The sequence below is a fragment of the Halichoeres trimaculatus genome, unplaced genomic scaffold (assembly GCF_033239565.1).
Source record: "Halichoeres trimaculatus isolate MK-OKI-2021-1 unplaced genomic scaffold, fHalTri1.1 fHalTri1_scaffold_9, whole genome shotgun sequence".
Lineage (NCBI taxonomy): Eukaryota > Metazoa > Chordata > Actinopteri > Labriformes > Labridae > Halichoeres > Halichoeres trimaculatus.
In genome coordinates, this window is record NW_027437188.1 from 29,926,312 (window position 1) to 29,944,492 (window position 18,181).

At 39.6% G+C, this 18,181-nt stretch overlaps 1 protein-coding gene across 1 annotated transcript in view; it reads left to right on the forward strand.

Annotated features, from left to right (window-relative positions):
- Positions 1-18,181, forward strand: part of gbe1b (glucan (1,4-alpha-), branching enzyme 1b) — a 113,340-nt gene that overhangs the window by 92,866 nt on the left and 2,293 nt on the right. The gene's annotated exons all lie outside the window — the stretch shown is intronic.

Sequence of the window (18,181 nt, forward strand, 5' to 3'; positions counted from 1 at the left end):
AATGCAAAAAGGTCCTTAAAAATAGATGATGACAGCTTGGCCATCATTCTCCGGTCAGCCAGCCTCCACCTCCACAGGGTCCAGGACTGAGCTTCTTGAGCATGATGCTACTTTGCCTTCTGGTATTCCCTCTGTTACTAGCTTGTCTATCTTACTGGAGAAAGATCTCACGTTCCCAGTAACAATGGATGGAAGGACAGGTCCATGTCGTCACTCCTTAGATTTCACCTCAGTACCAGCATGTCATGGTCATCTCTGTATCCTCACCTTGTGGAGAAACATCAGGCCTAGCACTAGTTAGCATTGACATGCTACAGGCTGTCAACAGCTGATCTCATATGTTAACAATGCAGCCATGATTACATGTAGGATCTCCAGACAAACAATATAAAATATATAGGTAATTGATAAAAATCAGTGTCAACTGGTGGTCTTCTGGATCTTTCCATCGGGCCCCCAGAATATTACTTGTGACAAGAAAAACAATGTTACTTTATTAACTTATTTTTTTAAACAAATTAAACAAACACTCTGAAAAGTATCCCATGCCATCACCTGTCTTCAATCAAAACTAACCACAAACTGGTTGCATGCAGAGGCCTCTCTTGTTCAGTTAAAGATAGGTTAATAACTCCCTCTTGCATGGGAGTGTTGAGATTTCAGAATAGAAGTGTGTCTCGAACTGAAGGACCTATTACTGTTTTTCTTGAAGCTTGCATGCTACTTGTTGCAATGACACCTCAGATTGTATTCTATAGCAGAAGCAATGGTTTCTTTGCAAATGAGTCACACAGGTACAGCATCTTAAAGTCAGCAGTGGCACTATGAATACATACTTATCAGTCCATTCTTCATGAAAGCTGCTGTTTCTGTATCAACTTTCCACTTCGGGCTCTTTGAGAGTGAAAGTTTTTCAGCTTTGAACAGACTCAAAAGAGTTTTCTTGCTCTTCCTGGTGTTCTCCACAACCTACCATGGTGATGGACAGCTTGAAAGCCTCACAAATATGAAACCTAAAATATATATAATCGCCCCCTGGTGGCTAACTGCAGTAGAGGAAATGTATGTCTGTTACCGTTTATCTACTAAGGCTAAAAATGGTCTGAAGTTATTTCGTTGGCTGTCTGAAAGTGCTCCATGCCTGAAAGCTTTGGCCGTTTTTTCCAATTGTACATAAACTTGAGTTTTTACCATTTAGTAAGTGATTATTACACATGGTATGGGAGTACTAGCAGTTTAAAAAAAAATTGATCTTTTTAAGCAGTTTAGTGAAACAGAGGGCTATAATTGACAGAAAACAAAGCGTCTCAGCTCTCTGTCAGCATTGAAGTTTTTTGGATCGGGAAAAAAACTTGAGGAGTTATGGTATTCAGGAGCTGTTTTTCACTTTTGCTATATTTCTATATCATTGATTTTTTCTGATTGAAGAAATGATGACAGAGTTATGGTAAAAACACTTGGGCCAAGTAAAGGGTGAACACAGATAAATACTTAATTTTAACAAATGTGGAATGAAAATTGATAAAATCACAACTATATATTACTAAACATACTGTATTACTTTTATTTATTTCATGAGAGCATCTGGCCTCTGCCAAAAAAGAAACTCTGGACCTTGGACAAATGTGGGTGATGAGCCCTGTCCTTTAACATAGACTGAAAATGCAACAAGACTTTGTGGTTGTTGTGTTTCTAAGATGTAAAATTTCACTTTGCACTATGTTTCTGTATTATTCCTTAATATCTCTACACTGATCTGCTCTGCTCCAGTTTCTGTTATTGTGACAGCAGCTGAAATACTACAACTAAAACTTCCATTCATGCCACGGATCAGTTAAAAGGGAACAAACAGAAGTTACTACCGTCAGATCTCCCGTGCAGTAATGATGAGAAATAAATACCACAAGCTGTAAATTGTGTTTTCACACTGTTATTCTTTTCAGCAGTTTTTCCTGCATTCTGCATATTTCATCTCTGAAATGTTGAATCTCTTTGTGATTTGAACTATCATAGTTTGTTTTTGTGTTGGTTAGAAGCAGACTTGTCCATTTTTGTGATCAGTCTTCTGCTGCAAACAAACTCTTTTTATTTGTTATGTTGATGGCTAGCTTCATGTGACCTCTTGGTAAAGTCTCATTATTCAGGGTTAGTGAAGCCAGATCATAGAAAGGTACCAAGAGTATGACCAGAGCTTGCTTGTGATTCTGGTTTATTAAAAAGTACAAGTCAGCTGATGCCGACAAAGTCTTCCCTGACAAACACTAGAGTCTCCTCATCCTGCCTTTCTCTGTAAACAGTTGTAACATTTAAAGCTGATACATACACCTTATTTCACATCTCTATCCCTTCAGCACTTGTCTTTGTCTTTTTTTGGGATGCGTAGCCACACAGACACACATTGTCTCTGCTTCACAGAAAGTAGAATTTGTACCCAAGCCATGAAGAGCCTGTGAGGGCAGTGTTATATAAGCAACGTCAGTCGAAGAGACAACAATAATCCTGCTAGTCATACCTGTGTATTAAACCCTCAGAAAGCATTCTCTCAGAGAGTCACACTGATATCTGTTGAGACTGAGTTAGGACGTGACTGTACTTTGTCTTAGGCCTGAACCACACGTATATGGATATATTCCTAAACGCGCATTTTTCTGTCCGATTGGGCCTCTCAACCACACGAACATGGCCTTGCAGGCTTCAGAGGCAATCGTTTTCAGTTTGGCCTCTTCGTATGGACAGAGATATTTCTGTGGTGTGGACGGAGATTTTTTTTTTAAACGAGGGAAAAGATATCCGATCAAAAAAATATCCATATAGGCCTTAACTCTAAAAATATACACTGCCTAGCCAAAAAAGGTCACACATTCTAACATTTCATTGGACCGCCTTTAGCTTTGATTACGGCACACATTTGCTGTGGCATTGTTTCCATAAGCTTCTGCAATGTCACAAAATTTATTTCCATCCACTGTTGCATTAATTTTTCACCAAGATCTTGCATTGATGATGGTAGAGTCTGACCACTGCTCAAAGCCTTCTCCAGCACATCCCAAAGATTCTCAATGGGGTCAAGGTCTGGACTCTGTGGGGGCCAATCCAAGTGTGAAAATGACGTCTCATGCTCCCTGAACCACTCTTTCCCAGTTTGAGCCCGATGAATCCTGGCATTGTCATCTTGGAATATGGCCGTACCATCAGGGAAGGAAACATCCATTGATGGAATAACCTGATCATTCAGTATATTCAGGTAGTCAGCTGACCTCATTCTTTGAGCGCAGACTGTTGCTGAACCTAGACCTGACCAACTGCAGCAACCCCAGATCATAGCACTGCCCCCACAGGCTTGTACAGCAGGCACTAGGCATGATGGGTGATCACTTTATCTGCCTCTCTTCTTACCCTGATGGCGTATGAATCTGGAACAGGGCCAATCTGGACTCATCAGACCACATGACCTTCTTCCATTGCTCCAGAGTCCAATCTTTATGCTCCCTAGCAAATTGAAGCTTTTTTTTCCGGTTAGCCTCACTGATTAGTGGTTTCCTTAAAGCTACACAGCTTTTCAGTCCCAGTCCAGTGAGTTCTCTTCACGTTGTGTGTGCGCTTATTTTCACTTTTAAACATAGCCTTGGGTTCTACTGTTTAGACATGCGCTGATCGATCAACCTACCAATTGGCCTACCAATCGATCGGTGCCGATTTCCCTCATTTTAGAGGATCAGTTATTGGCCGATCCTTAAATATGAAACTGATATTATATACCTCCGGAAAGGTCTGACAGCCAGCCATTGTTGCTTTTTGCAAACCTAAAACTCAGGACACTTTATTGGTTGTTTAAGTCAAATCACAAAGGTTTTATTGTTTCACAGGTATTGTTCAATGATTTTCAATAAAATAAGATCGGAACATTGAAGGTATCTGCTGTCAGTTTGGTACCGGTCAAAATCGGTATTGGCAGGTCAGGCTTTTTAAAGATCGGTGATCGGTGAAAATTGTAATCGGTTCACCCCTACATACAAGTGATCTCCAATCACGACCATTAAGGAGATTTTTTACCAGCCATATTTCTTACTCGAAGCCGATGCACCCCTACTTTCCTTCCAGTTTTTTAACAATACGTTGGACAGTTCTCAACCCAATCGCAGTAGTTTCTACAATCTCAAATAGACTAACATCTTTTCGGGGTGTGTCTTTCAACATGGTTGTTAAAGAAATGAGAAGCAACTCATTGCAGCAGTTGGGGTGAAATAACTTGTTGCCAGCTGAAAGATAATCGCCAATGCAGTAATTATCCAATAGGAAGCTCATACCTATTTGCTTAGTTAAATCCAGGTGGCGACTATTTTTTTGGCCAGACAGTGTAGCTTTCTGATTTAACATGTACTGATCAGGAGTATATTGATGGCTTTATGGTAGTAAAAAGTTTTCTCTTGGTGTTTCAAGTTGAACATGCACCCTGAATGCAGTGATTAAAAATATGATCCTGCAGACGTCAGGGCGTCTTTTCTTTTCCTTTTTCATTTTAATTTAATAAATCACTTCCAAAAACCCTGAGTCAGACGCTGCAGCAGAATAATCCCTGACAGCCAATATTACATCTTGTTTTGACAACATGCCAACATGTCCTCTGCTGTTCCTCCAAGCTTAACCTTCACCTCAGTAATGTCTTCAATAACACGATTAGTTTGTAATGCAGAATCCAGCGACCAAATGTCTACGTTGCAAAACTTTGTGATTCTGTCTGTCAGGGGATGGAATCCACATCAGGCTCTGTTTGTGAAAGTAATATTTTATAATATTGAATTTTAGTCCGCTCAGTCCTTCAGACTCAAACAATGTGCATCATTCATGTTGTGAGACGTTACCTTTTCATGTGTGTGGCTCTGAAGCTCGCACGGCGTCAAAGAGGGGGAAGAAATATCTGCAGAACGAACCGCTGGGCTTCCATCATTGAGATTAGCTTTGGGCTAATAGCATGAGCAAGGTCACTCCATGAGACGCTGGTGTGCATTTTAAACACAGTGTTGGAGGATCTCCATCGTGCTCATCTCCCTTCAGTCCTCGTGTAGCTCTTCTTTGTTGAAATGCTGCGAGGCGTTAAGATGTTTATGGATAAGGTCAGAGAGGGATGAGAGCGAATCTGCACTCTTGTCTGATGTTACATTTTATGTTCATGAATCCAATTAAAGAGGATAAAATAGTCAGCACTTTCATTCTTCGATGTGCTTGGTATGTTTTCAGTCCTCTCTGTGTGAAATAATGAATATCTGAGGGCAGGTGACACACCACCTGATGAGCTGTCTGGTTATCTGAACTCAGCCTGAACCTCCTCAGATCGATTCTCTGAGTGTTACAGTTAATGGATGGAGGATATTACTCTTTATTAACAGCTGGACTGAGCTCTTAAACGGATCAAAATGAGTTTGGCAAAGATCACACGGCTATTTAGAGCATCAATTCAGCATTATTTAACCCCAGTTAGAAAGCTTCTCCCTCTTTCAGGCAGACTCTCTTCCTCCCTCCTCCTCCTCCTCCTCCTCCTCAGTCATATTAGTCGAGGTTTCATCAGTGAAGGGCTCAAATTCCTAATTCCCTTAAATCTTTCTCTCTCTTATTAATTCAAACAGCACTGCTTCAGCCGCGTCCCTCTCGGCCAGAATGTGAAGTTTAGTTAACAAGTCATCTGCTAATGTTGGCACCATCGAGGATTAATGTGGAATGAAAGGAGTGAGAGGAGCAGGTCAGACAGGGGTTTGGGGCAGGGCTATGTGGATCCCCCCACCCCGGCACAAACTGTATCCCCTTTTTAAGCTCCCTGGTAGAGATTGCACCCTGAGACTATGGTCTTGCATAAAGATGTTTCTCCTCATCCTCCTCCTCCTCACACCTACCTGCTTATGACAAGAATAATCAGACTTGAGACTCTGCGGGGGCCGCTGATGAAGCCCACACCATCCATGTTTTATTTAACAACTGTTGCCTTCAAAGTCTGAGCAAACTTCCTCTCTTCTGTCTTTTTAATGGCTCTGTCAGTTCTCTAGCTTCATCGTTAGTGAGTGATGATAAACTCTCATATCCTCCTAAAATGCGTCTCTGTCAGACGGGGGATGTGAATATTCAGAGGAGGCCAGCAGAGTGTAGAGTCTCTCCGCGATTTGGACTTATTTGAAAGTAGAGAGCACTTTTCAAGTTCTGAATTATCCTTATTTTTATTTTTCTCTTTTTACGGTTTCTGATTTGTCAGTTAATGAGGAGTGTTTGAAGTAACTGTCTACATCTAAAATAAAACAATCTGCGCTCACTCATTTTTAGACCTGATTGATAAGATCCATGTCAGTGGCTGATTCTAATTAAAATGCTAATATCACCTCTGGGTTGTGACTAAGCACAATGACAAAATATTTCGTTTTAGTAGCAGCCATTAAATAGAACAGTGGGTTTTAAAGTGGGTGCTGCTGCACCCCGGGGTGCCGTGAGGACAGGTTAAAGGTGCAGAAAGAATGATATCATTGTTCATTTACTTTGTATTTTTCACTAAATTTCAACACTTTAACGTTGATTAAATATTTTGATTTGTTTTCAAGAGTATTGGAGAAGAAAAATCACATTGTTTCATTAAAGGGGCTGTGAGGAGTTTCGAAGCAATATTGAACAATTATCCTTTCAAGATATATGCCTGATCGTAATCGTAAAATCGTAAAATGAGATTATCAGCGCCAATATTACAGGTTATGGTTATTTTGAAATGCTACTTTGTAGCTTCCTGGTCAAGTTGGGCAGATTGATTTACGGCACGTCTAGGTTTCTATGACAACACCATGCCAGCTGACAAAGTTTGTTAGTCAGTTCTTTTCTCTGCAGAAAATGATTTTCATGATTAATTTTTGCACATTGGTGGACACTGGAGCCCAACTGACAGACAAAAAGAAGAAAAGGGAGCATAAGAAAGCTAAACGGGAGAGTGACATAGGACAAGAAAAGGGCTAAACTGTTTGTGCTAATGTTGATTCCAACCCACAGTCAGCAGTTATTCTGCAGTGGTCTGTTCAAACTTGAGAGTCTATCAATAAAATGAAGAGTGAGGTTACGTTAGCTCTGCTTGGTAGATGACTGGCAGGACATAACCAGGATTTACTAATGTTACACATTGCAGACATGTCTAAGAGTAGAGGTTCCAAAACTTTACCATACCAAGGCTGCCCAAACAGCATTTGCCGGTCTTTGGAAACCAACAGACATTGTTTTAGAATATGTAGAGAAATGTGAACTTAAAGAATGGGTTTTTAAACTTTTGTTCACCTTTCAGGAATTATTACATTTGTTATGATTAGGAAATTATTAACAAACAAAAGCCAGATTCACACAAGTAGGTTGTTGCAAAAGGGAGAAGGCTCTGTCAGCCAAGATGGGTACTCCTTTCTTACATGTAGCCAGTAGTTAGACAGGTGAAGAGCCTCAAAGTTCAGTTCAACTTTATAGATAGCTCAGAAATAGGTGCTAACCGCCAGTTCTACATGGATCATGACGTCATCCTGCCGAAATTGCAGCTATCACATAAGGTGTGGTTAGGTACAGTCGGGGACATGTGAACCTGGCAATAATGGCACTATATGTGCTGTATGTTCAGGACAAATGGTTAAATACAACAACAACAAAAAATATATATAAATATTAACGTTAAAAAAAAATAGATTATATTTTTTTAACTTCCCTCTAATTTTCTGAGGCCCCCTTTGTGCTCCCTGGTGGCTCCCTAGTGGCCCCCAGGGGTCCGCGGCCCCCACTTTGAAAACCACTGTCTTAGAGCACCAGGCTGCCAGCTGCACTGAATATAGACAGCTACTAAACTACTTACAAACTGACAGTGTTTACTTGTTGTCATGTTAGCCTACAGATAAGTTGGAGCACCTGGCTGTGATAGTGATACATAAAGCCAGCTTCTTCAAAGTTTGCTTGATGTCACGTTTCAAACCAACCTATGCAACTGTACTGATAAATACCTTGCCTCAGTGCATTGTATCTGGTAAAAAGTTGTCTTGGACAAAGAAAATTAGTTTTCATCTGATCTCCTTTTAATTCCAAAACAAACACACACCTTACTCAAAGTCATTACAACTGTGTAATTGAGACTCCGGGCCAGAAGGTGGCGAGGCAGTCCAATTAAAACAGATCCTCCTCATAGCATCTTTTACTACGATGATTCCAGAGAAAAAATGACGATCAGAGCAGAACACCTCAATCTACAACCCTAAGCTCAGTAACCACGTACACAAATCTTTGATTTCAGACAAGCCCGTGTTTTTTCACATCCCTGCTCAAGGCTAGGAACCACACAGACATTGTTTTTTTTGCTTTCAAACTTCAAGAGAAATGAACATGAAAAGAAATTTAGTCAGTAAACCCAAACAAGGTTGGAAGCCTGGAAGAGAGACTGACTCATACACTTTCTGCACTGCGAGACTTCAGCTGAAGGTCCGGACCAAACAGGTGGAAAAATCCTGATGATCTGACTCTGCCGATTTGCTCCTGGAGGCTCAAGGCTTCACAGAGCGATGTCACAACAAAGAGTTTAATCTCAATGTTTGTCTGCTCGATGAGAAAGTTCACTGGTTTGAGTCTCCTCAGGGAAATGTTTCAAACTCAGCACAGAGTTCTGATAACTCGCTTTGGCCTGCACCCAAATACACTACCGGTTAAGAGTTTAGGAGCACCCCAGTTTTCTATTAGTTTTCTATTAAAAAAGACTGAAATTTAACATCATATTGTACTCTGAAATTAAAGTATAGAACAAATGAAATATTGAAGTTAAAAAATAAATCATTAGTGTCCACCTTTGACAGATACAATTGCTGGATACACTCCTAACATTCTAGAAATCAGATATTCTTCAGAAAGTTTTTCAGACCCTGGATTAGAGCTGCACGATTTGGGGAAAAGGTGCGATTTGCGATTAGGTGGAAAATATTGCGATTGCGATTTTGCTTGCGATTTAATAAAAAAGGTTGTGTCATGATGAGTCTACAGATTTGCTTGGTTATCATGGTGAAAAATCTGAATTGCATGTGCTGACATTGCGATTGCGATTGCGATATCCTCTTTTGCGATTACGTAATTGCATGTGCTGACATTGCGATTGCGATTGCGATTGCGATAATCGTGCAGCCCTACCCTGGATCCAGCGAAACACACCAGACCTCCATGCTTCCTCTATGCTTACATTGATGTCACACACTTAGAAATCACCCTTTGTACAAAAATCCTTTGTGATAAAGTACAGATTTCAAATTTTGATTTTTAATCAATAGCTCCATCTTCCTGTCTTCAGTAGTCTGTTGACAGTGTTTCAGGGTCCAAGAAAGCCTGTTTTTTTCTTCTTCTGATTCTGTCTCAGTGATGTATATCTTTCTACAGTTTGACCTGTAAAAGCTGCATCTCAAAGTCTTCTCTTGGCAGTAACTACAACCTCTGAGGTGGTGAAGCTTGAAGCTGTTGTCCTGTGAGGGCTGTTCACCCTCAGAAACTTGTTTTCTGACTCTGTTTTGGCTTTGAGTCTGCCAAACTTCCTCCTTTTCCCCAGTTTCTGAGTTTTTCTTGAACATCTCTGATGCCCTGTCCTTCTCTTGTTGTTAACTGCCTTTTCTTCATCATTTTTAGAGCATGGCACCACCGTCTGTAGGTCAGTTTTGGGTGGGCCTTAAATTAAAAAAGTTAGTTAATAAGTTTTACTATAAAGATATAGATATTTTACTGTTATTTTGTGTTTTTAAAGCAGATTTAGTTGCTTTGATCCTTAAATATTCAATAAAATGTTTTAACATTATAGTGCACCAGTTGGCAATGGCTCTCAATGGTATTGGCCAAAGAGTTGCACTCTAACGCACCATTGGGCTTTGCTTCTTCAAATTTCCATGTATTATAGGTTGTAAGAGCAGCAACATTAACAACAGTTAAATAAAAGACTAAAATCTGCAGTCTCTCCCCAAATCATTCTCTAGTCCTACTGATGTAACATGAGACTGAATGATTCATACGTTTTTTACCAACAGGCCAAAAGATTGCCAAACGTGGCTCATTTTATCAAGACAGGGCATCAAACAATAACAACTTGAGTGTAAAGTGACAAATTTTTATAATATTCCTCTTTAGAACTGATTAAAAAACAATATAAAAGTAAAAACATGGAAAAAATATTTTTTCAAAGAAAAGTTTGAGGTGGGCCTTTCAGAAAGTGGGTGGGCCTGGGACTGCTGGGCCCACCCATGGTGCCGCCCCTGTTTGGTACCACAGTGTATCTAGCACTATTTTTATACAGACAGAGGTGGTTGGAAGGAATTAGAAAACTTGGGACACCTGTAGGAATCATTAGTGCCAACTTTCAAGGCTTGATCAACCACCACTTTCTTTTCTACCACTTCAAGCCTCTTTCAACTAAAACCTGGAAAATTGGGGTGGTGTGAAACTTTTCCCTGGTGGTGTAGTTGGTAATCAGTGTTAATGATCAGCTGACTCACAAACAGGAGCAGGTATTCACAGTTAAAACAGATATTTCAGGATACTCGTTCCAAAGAAAGAGATAACAGAGAGAAGTTAAGACTTTAAGATAATAATGTGTTACAACTGTTAGGAGGTGGCTTAAAAATAAGTCCTGTAGGCAATGAAATGATACCCCAAATCCTTTTTATACCTCCAAAACAATTTCTCATGTCACTGCTTCTCAAACTATTAGCCATTAGAATTAAGTGAATGGAAACAATGAAAATGTTACAGATGTGTATGGGGAAGGAGAGTGAATAATGCCTATGAAAGACTATGCACTTATGTTTAAACCTTTATCTGTTTTTTTTTTTTTTTATATGAAGAAGTGAATGTTTTAGAAGCTAAAGAGAAAGTTTAAAGAAACCTTTATCTTTTTTCAAACAGAAAAAACATTACAGCTAAACTCTCATCTAAGTGAACTGACAAGTTTATTTATTCTTCAGGGCCTTCCACGCGGAACATTTTATTTTTCCTCTTGCAAAATCTTAGAACAATCAACTGAAAACAAAGTTGTCAAACCACTCAGTCAAAACAAAAATAAAATCTGGAATTAACTTCTGCTTACTTAGGTTTGGTTCAACCTTCATGAACTAAACATGATGTCAGACTTGTTTGTCATCTTATAAAATCTGTTTTAAAAAGTTATCCTTAATCAATGAAGCTGTCTGACACATGACTGAAAAGATGAATTAGAAGTGAAAAAGGAAGTGAGCAAAACTTAGCAGCCTTGAAACAGTATGCCAAAAATAATTCTCTATCAGCAATGAAAGGCTCAGCTTTGGAGGGGCTGTGAGGAGTTTGAAAGTGATCGTGGTAAAACGTCTCCCTTCTAGATATATGCCTGACCGTAATCCACACTTAAAAATCAGATTATCAGCACCAATATTACTGGTTACAGGTTATGTTAAATTGCTACTTCTTGGCTTCCTGATCAGGTTTAGTAGTCAGCAGAGATGTCTGAGTTTTTCTCTGCTGAAAATGATTTATGTGATTAAATTTGGCAGTATTGGTGGACACTGGAGCCTAACTGTCAGACAGAAAAAGGACAGAAAAGCAGAAGAAAGCTAAATGAGAGACTGATACAGCTACAGCTACAGCTTAGCTAAAGGCTAACACAGGGGCTAAACTGTTTGTGATAATGTTCATTCCAACCCACAGGCAGCAGTTATTCTGCAGTGGTCTGTTCAAACTTGAGAGTCTATCGATAAAATGAAGAATGAGGTTACGTTTACATTACATTAGAGCGCCAGGCTGACATCTGCTCTAAATATAGACGGCCACTAAATTACTTACAAACTGACAATGTTTACTTGTTGTCAAGTTGGCCCAAAGATACATCAGAGCACTGGGCTTCCGATAGCACTACATATAGCCTACTTCTACAACATTTGCTTGATTCCATGTTTCAAACTGTACCTCTGCGTAACTGTACTGATAAATACCTTACCTCAGCACGTTCATTCATTCATTCATTCATTCATTCATACATTTTCCGAACCGCTTATCCTGTTCAGTGTCGCGGGTGGCTGGTACCACGGCACATTGTATCTGGTAAAAAATTGTCTTGAACAAAGATAATTGGTTTCAATCTGATCTCCATTTAATTTCAAAACAAACACATGCCTTGCTAAAAATTACTTACAACAGTATGTGTGAGACAGTGGCAAGGCAGTCCAATTAAAACAGATCCCCCCTAGCATCTTTAAGAGAAAATGTCACTGACTGTATAAAATGCTTTTTTCTGACAAAAGTTATGGAAACATTATTATCAGTAAATAAAATGCCCATCTTTAAAAGTATGTAATATCACTGCTGCAGAGTTGAGCATTTGTGAAAAATCTTCAGAACCAGATAAGAAAGACGTTCAAAATCAGGCCGAGTCTTGGCCGAGTTGACCATCCCGCTCAGGTTTGTATTGCCTCTCCCTCAGATCCTGCTCTGACTGAAGTACACGCTGCATGTGCAGAAGTGCTTAGAGGGAGATGATCCTGGTAAAGTGAGTAATGGAGCCCAGCAGAGACATGTCTGCAGACTTTAAGTGCACAGATAGTCAGGCTTTGCTCTCACCAGCAGCCTGGGTCAGGAGACAGAAACCTGGAGGATGATGTATTCCTGTGAAGCTCCTCATGAATCCTTCATCAGTGTGTCTGAACATTGATCAGATTGAGCATTAGCCCAGAGGCTGGACTCTGCTCTGAACTGTGTAGAATATTCTCACATGAAATATGATATCAGAACGTTCGTGAGACAAAAGAGGTTAGAAAAAGGACACTCATGCTGGGGTAACTTTGCTTATTTGAAACATTTTTTTAGAAACTAACTGCAGCTCCTCATTTCATGAGAGTTTGTTTTCCAGCTCAGATATTAACACTCAGACTGCTAACAGATTTGCACAAGTTCTGTTTTACAGCCACTGCTGTTGATTCTGACGCCTGGTAGTAACTGCTGTTGCTTGGATCTAAAATGTGTCTCATGAATGTCTGCCCATGAAGTGGTAAACACTTTCTAAGTGACTCACCAGACTGCAACAGAAGCTTTGTGGACTAATTCAGATTTAACACAAGTTCAATTCTGAAAGACTAACATCGCTTTCAAGAATCTTTGTAGCCCAGTTTTTACAACATGGAGTAAACTTGTGTGCACATCATGTACGAGAAAGTGTTCGATGAAACTAGATCATAACATCAGTTTACCAAGAGTGAAGACCTGTGCTAGAAGTGGAGGTGGGTTTTGACATTTTTATTGAGTTGTTTGTGCTGTAGTAAAAAAGAACTGAAGCTTTCCTAAGTTCATGTAGGACAAGGAAGTCATACGCTGAGCTGTTATCAGCTGACAGACGGATGTTCAAATCATTGTTCCCCACTCAACCAATCGCAGCCCCTTCTAACAATAAGGAAGTGCATTTAAACTGCACTCTCTGTCAAGTTCCACAGAGAAAAACAAGAGAGGAGAACTCAATAGCAGATTAAAACAATTAAAAAAAGGTTTATCTGAACTCAACTCAAAATCCAAATGGCACAAAGTTCAAATCAAAAAATCTTACAGAAGACAAAACCGAAAAACTTACAATTAAAAAACAATAAGAACAGGACACCAGGACACGAGGGGCGACAACAGACATTGAACTGACAAAGGAACTCAAAAAACACAGAGACTATGGCCATGTTCACAGGTAGGCAGGTATCTGGGAAGCTGCATATAAATCTATACGTTTACACCCATCAGCCACACAAATCCGCACCCTTATGTTACTTACAATGTTTTCTGGAAACTCTTGCCAAAGTAAAGCTTTTGGAAAACTCTGGTTTCATGGTTTTTTTTTGGAAGCCGGCTCATTCTGATTGGCTGGCACACTGCCAAGTATGGGTTTGGTATTATGCCTTGAGCCACACTTGTTGGTGGATTTGCCCACTGGGAGAAACAAGACACAGGTCAGAGAAATAAACTAGGGCTGCACGATTATCGCAATCGCAATCGCAATGTCAGCACATGCAATTCAGATTTTTCTCCATGATAACCAAGCAAGTCTGTAGACACATCATAACTTTTTTTATTAAATTGCAAGCACAATCGCAATATTGTCCACCTAATCGCAAATCGCACCTTTTCCCCAAATCGTGCAGCACTAAAATAAACCAACACAGGGAACGTAAAGACGGAGGCTGTTTTCCAAACCACATACTACACTAGCAGTGCCTACTGTTGTGGCCAAAATCCAGTAAGTAGTAGGTAGTACATGAAAACTTGCAAAATCTGCAGTTAGCCAGAAATCCCAAATCTCAGTATGCTACGGACCAGTCTGCACAATGCTAATGCTAGTGGCAGGTTTTAGTGAATTACTGCCATCTACTGGACTGAGTCAGCATTATAACTACAATACAACAACACTAACGTCAGATGGTCTATGAGAAAGAAGTGAATTGATGCGAAAGAAACACAAGTAAATCTTGTTCCTTCTAGCTATAAAAGAGGCGTTTACTTCTACTTATTTGTTAAAGCCCATTTAAACCACTAATTACCTTTTTTAAACCATACATGGATTATATGATCTTTTTTTATTTTTATCAGCTGTAAAAATAAAACTCCCTTACAGATTTTTTTCAGAAAAAGATATAACTTTTGGTTTAAGATTATAAATCAAACATGATGTCCCTGCTGTGGTATGACTAACGAAAGAACTATAATGTCACGACCTACCAATAGTTTGTTTTGTACTTTTTTAACAAAGGTAACAAAAGAAAGTCATCAGCTGTAGCTCCGCCTTCCAAAACTTAAAACTAGAGTAGTATACTACAAAACAGATCCAACAGAACAGTCATACTACACACTACATATACATGTAGTATGTAGTAGGCGGTTTGGAAAACAGCCAGAGATAAACAGACTAGATAAACCCAAAACACAGACACAATAACAACATAAAAAAACGACACTTGACAAACCAGAACCACAAAGGAACAAGAACTTCAGTCAAAAACAGGAAACACAGAACACACAAGAATAACTAAGATTAACACAAGAAACACAAGACAAGAATCACAAAGAAAAACCAAGAAACTAAAGACAAACAAGAAAAACACAAACTTAACTGAAAAACCAAACCATGACACTCTCACTAATCCCTGCTAAACCTATGCTACTCACACTCTGCTGCTGCTGGTTTAATTTTGCCTCCTCCACCCCAGCCTCCTCCTATATGTAGGTATTTACCCATGTGGGGGGATTTTGCACTGCACTCCATGGAAAGCCAAAGCAGGTCTTAATGTGACTAAAAGGTCATAGTTTAAAAAAATGAAGGATCATGGGTCTGAGATACAGAAATGTAATAAACTCATATGAGTATGCAGGGTCTCAGGAGGTTAAGTCACCTGTGATACATCAGGTTGCTTCATTAAACCTGAGCTCAGCACCAGATGACCCTCTGGTCATGTGTTACATAAAGATAAACTCAGCCCTATAAATATTTGATCTTTTATTCAGTCTCTAGTCTGAATTCTTGCTACTCTACCATATATTTAACATCCAGTTATGAAGGAGTAATTTCCCATTAGAGATCTTTCCAGTTCTGTCTGTGTGAACACTCAGGAGTTTGAGCTGCTCTTTGTTCACAGATTGATTAAGAACTTGACTATTTGTTAGAAATAAAAGCTGTTGACATGTTTGCGGTTCGGTGCAGAGAAAGCTTTTGTCTTAACAGGTGCAGTGATTCATTCTGCCGTCCCCTCTCCGAGCGCTGCGTCTGCACCGAGACTCTCCCACTGTGACTGTTTAATTAGTCACCAATGTCTGTGTCAGTGTGTTTGAGCGCCGGGCGGCTCGGCTCCCTCGGTGACAAACTGTTGCCAAAGAAACGTATCCACAGCGAGCTCCGACGCACTGATGCCGAGGGGCGTCTTGAGGAGGGTTCACGGGGTGATTGAATTGTTTACAGCTCTGCTCTCTTCTTCACTTTTCTGTTGGGAAATATAGCATCATTTATGTCTGCTCGCCTTTTCCTTTGGCATAAATCTGAAATGACTAATGATCCACTGTAGCTCCTTGCCTCCAAACGACACTGTGAATATCAAAAGGATTGATCAAAGACTTTATTAGCTACAGCACTCAAAACTAACCCCCTCACTAACATTTCTTTGTACTGTATATTTAAAGAATCTGACATTTCCAGGCTCTGCTTCTTTCTCTTTTTTTCATGGTGTGCTTATTTTTTGCTGACATGTTTTTTTCTTTAGTCCAACAAAACTCGGGAGATTCTTTTAGCTCAGCTTATGCCCACTGGCAGATTGTATCTTCACAGAATCCCAACTCTGCTGTTGAAGCACGGCCAATAGATAGAGATGATGAAACACACTTATTTCTTTGATTGGAGAGTTGAGAATTAAAAATCTTGCCCTTGCTTTAGTCAGGATTGTGCATTGGAAGATCTCTGCTGCTGTAATAAGCTCTATTCACAGATTGCTTCTGCATTGGCGTGCGGTGGCAAGGGAATTTCCAGTTACCGAAAGAAGCAGTAGAAAGTGACAGTAGACGGTGTTATGATGGCAGAGGTTGAATAAACACAGTGTTTGCTAGAGTTGCCTTAAGTTTCTGTTAAGGATATACAGAGAATCATCCAGGTATCTAGTACAACACCATGTAGTAAGTTGTATAAAGGCTTTAAAATGTATGTGTTTTTATTTGTTTGGAGCTTTGTAGGTAATTTGCTAACAGTAGCTAGCTTGAGCTGGAAGATTTACTTTTGTGTTAAAAGTGGAGAGCTTCAGGTCAATTATACTTTAAAGTAAGTGTAATCATGTGTTTATACCTCTCCCTTCATGTGTTTGTACTTTTTATTAAAGCATAAGGTAAAAACAGGGCAACAAGAGATATGCTAGCGGGTAGCATACATTGCTAAAGCTTCGTTTTATCCAGCAAAATAGCAGCTTTCATCAATAAACACACAAACAAGTGTAATAATCTTGCACAAGAGTCATTTTTAATCCATTCAACATGTTAAATAGCTCTTAATATACCATAAACGATATAAAGCGCACTTGGCGCTAGCTTGATGCTAACATACAATGGGAATTCTATTAGTATGCTAGCGGCTAGCATACATCGATAAAACTTTTTCCAGCAAAATATCAACTTTCATCACTGAACACACCAACAAATGTACATAATTTCCTCACAAGAGCTTTATTTTCAGTCCGTTCAGCATGTTATATCTCTCCTACACCACACAGCAGTGGTTTGGAGATGGCTGAAACAGTTGTCATCCCGTCTTGAAAAGGATGCCCATGTACGATCATGTGTAATCTCCTTTAGTGCGCAAAAAAATCAGGCCACAATTAAAAATATGAACAGTACTATTGATATTAACCATACAGCAACGGCGAAAATGCACCGTTTTGGATGATTAACCGGACATACGTCATGCTCAATTGTGCAGAAGGCCCATTGTAATGTAATCCTAACGATCTGAGTTTAAGGCAGATTCTTGAAGATTCACTGCAAAAAACTAAAATCTATCAAGTATTTTGGGCTTATCTTAAGTAAAAATTGTCTTATATTCAGTATGAGCCACATTCAACCTATCAGTCCAGGAACATGTCTTGTTTCAAGTTGTTCAAAGATAAAAATGAGGTCTGAATTGCTTGTAACAGGTAAAACAAAATCTACCAATGCAACAAGAAATATTTGCTTGAAACTAGATTAATGTCTTAATACAAGTAACTTTTCAGTTGTTCTTTTGGCAGATTTTTTTTTTTACTTGTTACAAGAAATTCAGACCTCAATTGTGTCTTTAAATTGTCCAGAAACATGGCAGGTGACTGTGGCTCATATTGAATCTAAAAAGATATTTTCTACTGAAAATAAGACAAAATCACTTAATAAGATTGAAGTTTTTTGCAGTGTGTGTTTGCTGCACAACTTCTGCAGGATTCTCCCACAGCATTAGTCTCCATAGCCCCAGCTTTAGCAGGATGTCTCCCCTCCTCATGCAGATCTGCTGACTCCAGTGCCACCCAGAGGTGCTCCTGCAGCTGCAGCTCTGTCACACTTTAGGTTTTACCTCTCTAACCTTGACAGCTCTCCTCCATCAAGGCTGTGGTGTTCGTGCTCCGTCTCCTCTCAAGAGTTATTCTTCTTCCCAGATCTGAATATCTCT